The sequence below is a fragment of the Muntiacus reevesi genome, chromosome 1 (assembly GCF_963930625.1).
Source record: "Muntiacus reevesi chromosome 1, mMunRee1.1, whole genome shotgun sequence".
Classification (NCBI taxonomy): domain Eukaryota; kingdom Metazoa; phylum Chordata; class Mammalia; order Artiodactyla; family Cervidae; genus Muntiacus; species Muntiacus reevesi.
In genome coordinates, this window is record NC_089249.1 from 151,085,021 (window position 1) to 151,095,633 (window position 10,613).

A 10,613-nucleotide genomic window follows, 5' to 3' on the forward strand; every position below is an offset into this window, starting at 1 on the left:
AGTTTGGGTAAACTCTGGCAGTTGGTGATGGACAGGGAGGCCTGGCGTGCTGCGGTTCATGCAGTCACAAACAGTTGGACACAACTGAGCCACTGAACTGAACTGATTTTCCATCAGTATAGGTTAGTTTCACTTTTCTAGAATGTTATGTAAGGGAAATCACACTGCATATAATTTTTGTTTGTTTCTCTGGCTTCTTTCACTCAGAATAGTTCTTATGAGATTCATCCACGTTGTAGCCTGCCCATAGTCACTGCTTTTTATTGCTGAGTAGTATTCCATTGTATGGATATGCCATCATTTGTGAATTCCAGGTTTAAGAGATGCACTCTCCATTTATCCATTCATTTGCTAATAGGTTTTAGGCTATTCTCAGTTTGGACTATTACAACTGAAGCTGATCTGAACATTTTTGTATAAATCTTCATATGGACATCTACTTTCATTTATCTTGGAAAATAGAATGGCTGGATGTGGTAGGTGTAGGTTTAACTGCTTATGAAACAGATTGTTTTCCAACATGGTTGTATCATATTCTTACCTACATTTGGTAAGATGGGTCTTTATTTAATTTTAGCTGTTCTAATGGGTAGGTGGTAACATCTCATTGTTTTGCTGTTATTTGTTTGGTTTGTGGGGTTTTTGGCTGTGCTACTGGACCTGCAAAATCTTAGTCCCTGACCAGGGATAAACCAGTGCCTCCTGCAGCACAAGCATGGAGTCTTAACCACTGGCCCACCAGGGAAGTCCTAGCAGCATCTCAGTGTGATTTTACTTTGTATTTCCCTAAAGACTAATGATGTTGAGTATCTTTTCATGCACTTATTTGCCATCCATATATCTCCATTGGTGAAAAGTTTGCTCAAACAGTTTCTAATTGCTTGTTTTTTCATTATTGGGTTTTTAAAAAATTTTTAAATTTATTTTGGCTGTGCTGGGTATTGGTTGCTCTACAGGCTTTCTCTCTACTTGCAATGAGCAGGGGCCACCCTTTGCTGAGGGGCTAGGGCTTCTCATTGCCGTGGCTTCTCCCGTTGTGGAGCACAGGCTCCAAGGCGTGCAGACTTCAGTAGCTGTGGGACATGGGCTCAGTAACACTTCCTGGGCTCTAGAGCACAGGCTCAGTAGTTGTGGTGAATGGACCTAGCCCCTCCACAGCATGGGATCTTCCCAGACCAGGGATCAAATCCATGTCTCCTGCACTGGTGGACTCTTTACCACTGAGCCAACGGGGAAACCCCACTACTGGGTTTTGAAAGTTCTTTATATACTTGGAACACACACTGTCTATTAGATTATCATTTGCAAATACTTCTTCCAGTCTATGGCTTGTCTTTTCATTCCCTTAACAGTGTCTTTCAAACAGCAAATTTTTTTATTTTGATAAAAGTCCAATTTGTCAAATTTTTTCTTTTATGGATCATGCTTCTGGTTGTTGTGTTTAAGAAATAATTACCTAATGCAGATCACAAAGATTTTATACCATATGTTCTTCTAGAGTGTTTATAATTTTAGGGCTTTTTTCTTTCTAAGAAAAACCCCATTTTATAATGGAGTGATAAAAAAGCTCCATTCTTTTGTTTAGATAAATTTCAGTAGTGTCTAAGCTGATTTCTCCACAAGGAGAAAAAGATACTCTTTCTTTGAAAAGCCATTGACACAAAACAATTCAAGTTCAATTTGGTTTCATCCTGAAGGTGTGAAGTAAAACAATTCTTTGCAAGGATTTATAACTTAGACATTCATTGGTTAAACTTCAAAATATCACTTTGAATTGAATAATAATGAATTCTCTTAACTGCTGGTGAGATTCTGGCAAATAAACTAAGCAATTAGACTTGTTCACTAAAGCCATTTTTAAAGCCTAGAAAAAGAATCCAGGAGTTTCCAATGACTCATCCTCCATGTTGAATTACTCTCAGTTTTGGAATCAAATATTCAGCATGTAGTTGCAGTAGGGGAATTCTGCTGTGACCTAGATAGAACTGTAAGTATAACTTAGACAACCTAATTCTAGTATCAGTATTCCCTATTTGGAATAGCTATCCAATACATATCACATCTGGAAGAAGAGTCTCCTGGGAAGTCCATGAGTACTCTCAGAGCTCTTTCACAGAGCTGAAAGCCTGTCCTGACGTCTTCACCAGTTCTGAGGCAACCTCAGTGTTTTATAATTAGGTCTACGATTAACTTTGAGTTAAATTTTGTATATGGTGCAAATAATGAATCCATATTATTTTTGTTTTGTATTCGCACATGGAATCCAACTGTTCCAGCGCCATTTGTTGAAAAGGCAGTCCTTTCTCTATTTGACTGTCCTTGGTGGTGGTTTAGTCGCTAAGTTGTGTTCGACTCATGTGACTCCGTGGACTGTAGCCAACCACGCTCCTCTGTTCATGGGATTTCCCAGGCAAAAATACTGGAGTGGATTGCCATTCCCTTCTCCAAGGGATCTTCTCAACCCAAGGATTGAACCCAGGTCTCCTGAACTGCATGCAGTCTCCTGCACTGCAAGCAATCTCTTGCATTGCAAGCAGTCTCCTTTGTAGGCAATCCCCTGCATTGCAGGTAACCTCCTACATTGCAGGTGGAGTCTTTATGACTAAACCACCAGGGAGGCCCTTCATTCGTCCTTGCATCTCTGTTAAAATATGGTGATTCATACACTTGTGATCTATTTGTTCCATTGACTGTCAATACCAATACCACATTATCTTGATTCGGGTTGCTTTACAATAATACTTGAAATCATATCGTCTGTGAATAAAGGCAGTTTTCTTTCTTTTTAATCTGGATGCCTTTTATTTCTTCTCATTTCAGCCCATTTTAACCTGCCATTAATGTCAATAATTTTCATTTTATACAATGTTGTTTTCATTACAAGGATATGTTTGATTTGGGTCTTTCCTGTATCCTCCATGCCTCTACTTAACTCTTTCAACACATAGAACACAATTACTTTTAATGTCCCTCTGTGATGATTCTAACACCTGTCAGTTCTGGGTGAATTTAGATAGACTTTTCTTCTCACTATGCTGTGTCAGTCATGTCCGACTCTTTACAACCCCATTGTATTTTCTTTCTTTTCATCCCTGATAATTTTACTTTTCATATACTACATTGGAAAAGACCCTGATGCTGGGAGGGATTGGGGGCAAGAGGAGAAGGGGACGACAGAGGATGAGATGGCTGGATGGCATCACCGATTCGATGGACATGAGTTTGAGTAAACTCTGGGAGTTGGTGATGGACAGGGAGGCCTGGCATGCTGCGGTACATGGGATCGTAAAGAGTCGGACACGACTGAGCGACTGAACTGAACAATAGCTATATTGTGGTATAATTTACATATCATTCAACTCACTACTTTAAAATGTGCAATAATCTTTATTCATAGAGTTGTGTAACCATCACTATAATCACTTTTAAAACATTTTCATCACCCACAAAAGAACCCTCGTATTCATTGGCTGTCTTTTCTACCCAGCCTCTCTCCCTAGGCAACCACTACTCTGTCCCTGTAGATTTGCCTATTTGGGGCATTCCATATAAATGAAATCACACAAAATGTGGGGGTTTTTGGTGGCTAATTTCTTTCACTTACATATTTTTGAAGTTCATCCATTTCATAGTATGTATCAGTACTTTATTCCTTTTTATTGCTGAGTAATATTCCACTATGTGAATATATATATTATATATAAGTGATATATATATATCACATTTTGTTTATCAGTTCCTTGGTTGATGGACATTTGGGTTGTTTCTACTTTTGAGCTACTGTGAACATTTATGTACGATTTTGTATGAACATTTTAATTTCTCTAGGAGTGGGACGGCTGGGTCATATGTTTAACCTGGGCATATGTTTAATCTTTAAACATATTTATGCTGGGTCATAAATATGTTTAATCTTCTGAGGACGTGTCAGACTGTTTTCTACAGTGGTTGTACCATATTACATTCCCACCAGTAGTGTATATACAAGGGTTCCAATTTCTCCACCTCCTCACCAGCACTTGTTATTGTCCCTTTCTTATTATAACCATCCTAGTGGGTGTGAAGTGGCATCTCATGTGGATTGTGATTTTTATTTGCATTTCCCTGATAACTGATTATGTTGAACACATTTTAATGTGTTTATTGTCTACCTGCATATCTTATTTGGAGAAATGTCTACTCAGCTACTTTGCCACTTTTTTAGTAATTTATTTTACTGTTGAGTTGTAAGAATTCTTTATATATTCTGGATACTAAAGACCTTATTAAATACATGCTTTGCAAATATTTTCTGCCATTCTGTAGGCTGTCTTTTCACTGCTGTCCACGGAAGCATAGAAGATTTTAGCTTGGATGCAGTCTAACTTTTCATCTTTAATTTTCATTTTTGGCCAATTGTGCTTTTGGTGTCACGTCTGAAGAGACTTTGCCTAACCCAAAGTCATGAAGATTTATGCCTATACTTTCTTCCAAGAGTTTTATAGTTTTAGCCCTTACATTTAGGTCTATGATCCATTTTTAGATAAATTTTGTATTTGGTATGAGGAAAGGGTCTAATTTTATTCTTTGCTTGTGGCTATCAAGATGCCTGGCACCATTTGTAGAAAAGACTATCGTTTCCCCATTGAATTATTTTGGCACCCGTCAAAAATCAATTAACTGTAAATTGAGGGTTTATTTCTAGACTCTACCTGCTAAAGTTTTATTGGATGCTAGACATTGTGAATTTTAGTTTGTTGAGTGTTACATTTTTTGATTTCCTGTATTCTTGATGTGGCTCTGAAATGTTGTTAAATTACTTATAACACTTGATTCTTTAAGGTCTTGCTTTTAAGACTTACTGCGCAGGACTATAGCCATGTTTGCGTGAGTGCACGCTAAGTCGCTTCAGTCACGTTCAACTCTTTGTGACTCTATGGACTGTAACCCGCCAGGCTCCTCTGTCCATGGGACTCTCCAGGCAAGAATACTCAAAAGGGTTGCCTATACCTTCAGATTAGGGGATCTTTCCAACTCAGGGAGTGAACCCAGGTCTCCTGCCTTGCAGGCATATTCTTTACAGTCAGAGCCACCGAGGAAGCCCAGAGCCATGTTTTGTCTTGGCTAATTATTATCTGGGACTAATTATTCTCCACTACGGAGGTAAGAATTTTCTGAATTCAATACCGTGGATAATGAGGTTTATCTGCTATTCCTAGTCCTGTGTGGCCATCAAGTACTGCTTCCTCTAATCCTTCTGGGTGGTTCTCTCTCTGGCCTGAAGCAGTTTCCTTACAGGCGAGTGCTGATCGGTCCTCTCCGGGATTCTCGAGAGGCACTCTCTGCCCATCTCCAGAGTTCTCTGTGCCTGTGGCTTTCTCCTCTCTGCTGCTCTGTCCTGTGAACTCTAGCTGCCTTGTTTTTTCCTGAACTCTAAGCTCTAACTCCTCAATTCATGGATTATGTTAGGCTCTGCCTGGATTCCCTGTCCCTCTGCTGCAGTCTAGGAAATCTCTCTAGGCAGTAAGCTGGAGCAATCATAGGGCTCAAGTATCCTGTCTCTAGGGAGTCACTGTGCTTTATTGCCAGTTTATAAACTGTTGCTTTATATATTCTGCCTGCTTTTTTGGTTGTTTCAGGCAGGAAAGAAAACCTGGGTCCTTTATTGCATTGTGACTGCCTTCTGAACCCTTTGAGTAAGGCAGAGGGAGATACTTCACCATAGTTTTTCAGCGCCACCAGGCCAGAGGTCTATACCTTCAGATTTGTCCTACCTCATTCACTGAGAAGACAAGATCCAACCATCATTGTTTCATTTTATAGGTTGGGAGACTTAGGCAATGACTCAAATCTCCTATTCTTTTCAGATGGGAATGAAAGAGACTAAGACCTACAAAATTCTCCCTTTTGGCCTGCACTCTGCTCTGGGGAAATACTGAACCCGAGAATCAACCTGAGATTACATCTTGACTTTCCCAAAAAGGACCACCCCCCTCACATCTCTGAGACTAGTTTCCCATCTTCTAAGCACACTGAAATTACAGAGCACTTTACTTAGAAGATCATTGTCACCCTCATCCCATCATCTTCATTCAGTGTCTCAAAAAGGATTCCTGGGATCTGCCACATCAGAGTCTTGGGAGGGGTGGGAATGTGCTGATTAATTAAAATGCATGCTCCTGGGGCAAATTCACTTTCCAGAATCAGAATGGAGGGGTGGAGGTTATCTGCACTTTTTCCAAGATATTTTTTTAATGTGGATCATTTTTAAAGTCTTTATTGAATTTGTTACAATATTGCTTCTGCTTTATGTTCTGTTTTTCTTGGCCACAAGGCATATGAGATCTTAACTCCTCAACCAGGGATGTAACCTGTACCCCCTGCATTGGAAGGTAAAGTCTTAACCACTGGACTGCCAGGGAGATCCCTGCTTTTTTTTTTTTTTTTTCCTACAGGCTCCTTGAGTGATGGCAACCAACTCCAGTACTCTTGCCTGGAAAATCCTATGGATATAGGAGCCTGGTAGGCTACAGTCCATGGGTCGCAAGAAGTCGGACGTGACTGAGCGACTTCACTTGAGTGATCTCTGGGAACTTCAGTGAATACTAATCCAAACTCTTAAGTCAGCAATTTTCCTCCCAAGATGTACACTTGCTGGATGTTTTATCTTGTTATCCCTTTCTGTTCCTAACCTCATGAGCATTACGTGACTTGATTTAAAAATATGTATGTATGAATCAAAATAATCTTTTTGATCATTTCACAGAATTCTCTGAGATGACCAGGGAAACCTAAGTGTTTGAGATTTTCAAGCCTGGAAAGGACTTTGAAAGTCATCTAATCCAACCCCCGCCTGATGTTTGCATTGTCTATGTACCAGTCTTGCCAAATAATCACCCAGCTTTTGTATGCACACTTCAGAGGACCTTACTACTCCTTCCCATAGCTGTGCTACTGAATCAAATCTCTTTTAATTAGTTCTGGATCCAGAAAAATCATGTTCCTCTGCCCCAGGAAAACCCTCCCTCTGAAAATAGTCTTGTATTTATTAATGCAAGACTCCAGATGATCAAAGCTGTGTTTAACACGAAAAAGGCAGTGGGGAGAATCTCAAGACCAGAGAAAGCTACAAGCTAACTCTGTGAAACTTGTCAAGATGTTAAATGGTCCCAAGCATATCCATAATTGGAAAGCATTTTTTAAACACTCCCCATGCTTTCTCATGCTCATGTGTTTTCCCTCTGTCTGGAGGCTTCAGGGGGAGAATCTATTTCTCTGCCTTCGTCAGTATCTAGAGGCTACCCATCTTCCTTGGTTTGTGGTCCCTGTACTGTAATACTCCGACCTCTTGGGTCTGTCATCACATCTCTCACTTTTGAATCTGATCTTCCTGCCTCCCTCTTAGAATGACCCTTCTGATGACAGGATAATCTCCCTATCTCAATATTTTTAATTTGAGCACATCTACAAAGTCCCTGTTACCACGTAAAGTAACATTTCCAGAGGTTATGATCTGGACATCTTTGAGGTGGTCATTATTTAGCCTATCGCAATGAGTAATATGTGGGTTTGTTCTATTCTTTTAAATGTTTGAATGAAAAAACTGAAACAAAATACTCCTTTGACCATAAGACATCAATTACTAAAACAATTTGGAATTTACACTCCTTTATGTAGTTTAGATGGAAAAGACATGGCTTGGGAATTTCTCCTGTAGTTCTTATTACCACCTTATCTCCCATTCTCTTTAATCTACTCCACTTGGGTTTTTAACATTCACCTCTCCCCCCAACCCAATCAAAGCCATGGACAACCTCCAACTTGTCAAATAATTTGTCCTCATCCAAATTGAAGTACTCAATTCACTACTCCCTTCTTATCATAGCACTTTCACTTCTAGGCTCATGCTCTCCTGGTTTTACCTGTCTTCAACATCCATTCCTTCTACTTTGCATGATCTTAAGTGTGGGAAGGCCCTAGGTTGTGTCTCTTTTCTATCTACACTTTCCCTAGGTGATTCTATACTCTCATGGGTTCCAAATGTCAACCCTATACTGTAGAACCCCAACTTTATTTATACCTTCAGTCCTGATGACTTCTCTGAGCTCTACTCATATGTCTGACTGCCTGCTTGAGCATCTCATTATGCCTCTCAAACTTATCTAAAACAGAACTCTTGATTTCCACACTCACCCCATATCTATTCCTCTCCTGCATTTTCCCATCCATTCAGATGCTCAGGTAAAACCTTAGGAAGAAGTCACTTTTGATTTTACTCCCTCTGTTCCTTCACTCTGACATTAAATGCATCAACACAACCTATCAGCTCTACCTACAAAACAGCCTCCTATCTAACCTTTCATCATCATCACCATCATCATTGCTATTGCTATCATCTGGTCCAAGCTGCCAGCATCCCTCACTTGGGCTCCTTTAATGGTCCTGATTGCACCTCCCTACTCTACTCTTGGCCAGCCCCCATGACCCATGACCCACACACTGGGCCCATCAAGCAGCAAGGATTCAATCTGCAAATTATAACTCAGATGACATGATTTACATTTAATCAGAGGCTTTCTGTTACACTGAAGTAAAAGCCAAAGTCCACGACCACAAGGCCGAGATGATCTGCCGCTTGCCTCTCTCATCCTTCCCCACCTGTTCACTGTACAAGCCACGTGACCTTCACTCTTTCTTCTCTCCGTCCCTAGAAGGTGCCAAGCACTCGCCATCTCAGGCTCTGCACTTGTTCTTTCCTTTCCTCAGAACCTTTCTACCCAGATGTTTGTAGGCCTAGCTCCTTCTTGTCATACTCAGCTCCTATGTCTCTTCCTCCGAGGCCTTTTGCAATCCCTAAGTTAATTAAAAACTTAACCCTCCCCGTCTCCCTCCCCCAGCATCTCATTACCAGCTCTATTTTATCATTATGTGAATTTAGCCTGCTGATCTACGTCCTGTTAACTTACATGTCTGTCTCACTTCCCTTGAGTGGAAGCTTCTTTAAGGCAAATACTGTCTTTGGTCTTGTTCAGTGCTGAATCCCCAGGACTAGGCACAGGTTAAAAGTTCAATGGATACTTCTTCAAATGAATAGCTCAGCATTTTTTGGAGTAAATGTATGAAAAGAAAATTTGGCCTAATGTCAGATTATTATGTAATCCAAACAAACTGAAAAATTCTGATTCAGTCAATATGGGTGGGGTACAGGAGTTTTTATTTTAACAAATCCTTAGGAGACTCTAGGGCAGGGAATCACTCACCACAGTTTTTGGGTAACACTGGCTTCCCTGGTGGCTCAGACAGTAAAGAACCCACCTGCAATGCAGGAGACCAGGTTCAATCCCTGGGTTGGGAAGATCCCCTGAAGAAGGGAAAGGCTACCCACTTCAGCATTCTTGCCTGGAAAATTTCATGGACAGAGGAGCCTGGCGGGCTATAGTTCATTGATATATTCACTCTTGCAAGCTTTCTGTAGGTAAGGTGGCTTAGTTTTAAACAGTAAGCTAAGTATTAGCAGAACTGAATCACTTGCCCAAAGTTCATCATTAGTTAGCAAGTGAATTCTAGAAACAAGAAACTCTAATTTTAAACACGCAAATCTTACAAGTTAAAACACACACAGAGATTACCTCGTCTATTTTATGCTAGTCATAATTTCTTGACCTTCATCATTTGTTTCAGTCATTAAAACAAAGACTAGACTTTCATAACTCTATGAATGACTACAATGAACTGTTTGGATCAAACAAAATATATATGTTTAAAGGACTCACCAGCAAGGGAAAATGAGAAACTTGAAAGAAAAAAAAGCTAAAGAGAGATTTTAGTTTCAAGAGTACACTGTGTTTATAAAAGAAAAGTAATCAGATGTTGCTTTGAAAGATTTGCCCTCCTAAACGATCAGAATGGGTGGGATGTTTGACGAGTAATCAGATGCCACTTTGTGCTGTAGCATTATACCACAGCAACAGTAGCCTGGTGATGGTGGGCGGTGATCAAATTAGATTCACGTTTGACTAACATTACATGCTAAGTTTGACAAGGCTAGTTGTTTGTACTGGGAATCTGGCAAGGTGTGCTACCGTTCACCCATGATACATTAAAGCTCAACTCTACCTCCACAACAACAAAAAAATCTGCACTGAATCTGCTTTTTCATGGGATAAATTTCAGAAATCAGAGCTTTTGATATGACCCTGGGCAATAGGCAGCCACATTTACAAAGGGAGCACCTTGCCTTGCTCTGAATAGCAAATAGAACACATGTCAGATCCAAGATCTAATTTTATTAAAATCCTGGTTCAACTCCAGAGTATTTCAAGATGTCAAATCTGTTACACCAAGTTCCTAATTCCTTAAGGTATTCTCTCCCTTCCTTTTACAAGCCAGCAGGTCTTGCTTTAAGCTCACCTTTTATGAATGGAATATGGTATGGAGCATACCATCCTGTCCAACAGAAATACAACGCAAATCATGAAAGCAAGTCATGTAAATTTTCTAGTAGCCACATTAGAAAACTTACCATTTTAACATATAATCAATACTGAAAAGTGGAGATGTTTTTCATTCATACTTTTAGGCTCTGATTCTGATATCCAGAATGCATTTTACAGCACACTTCAATTTGGACTATC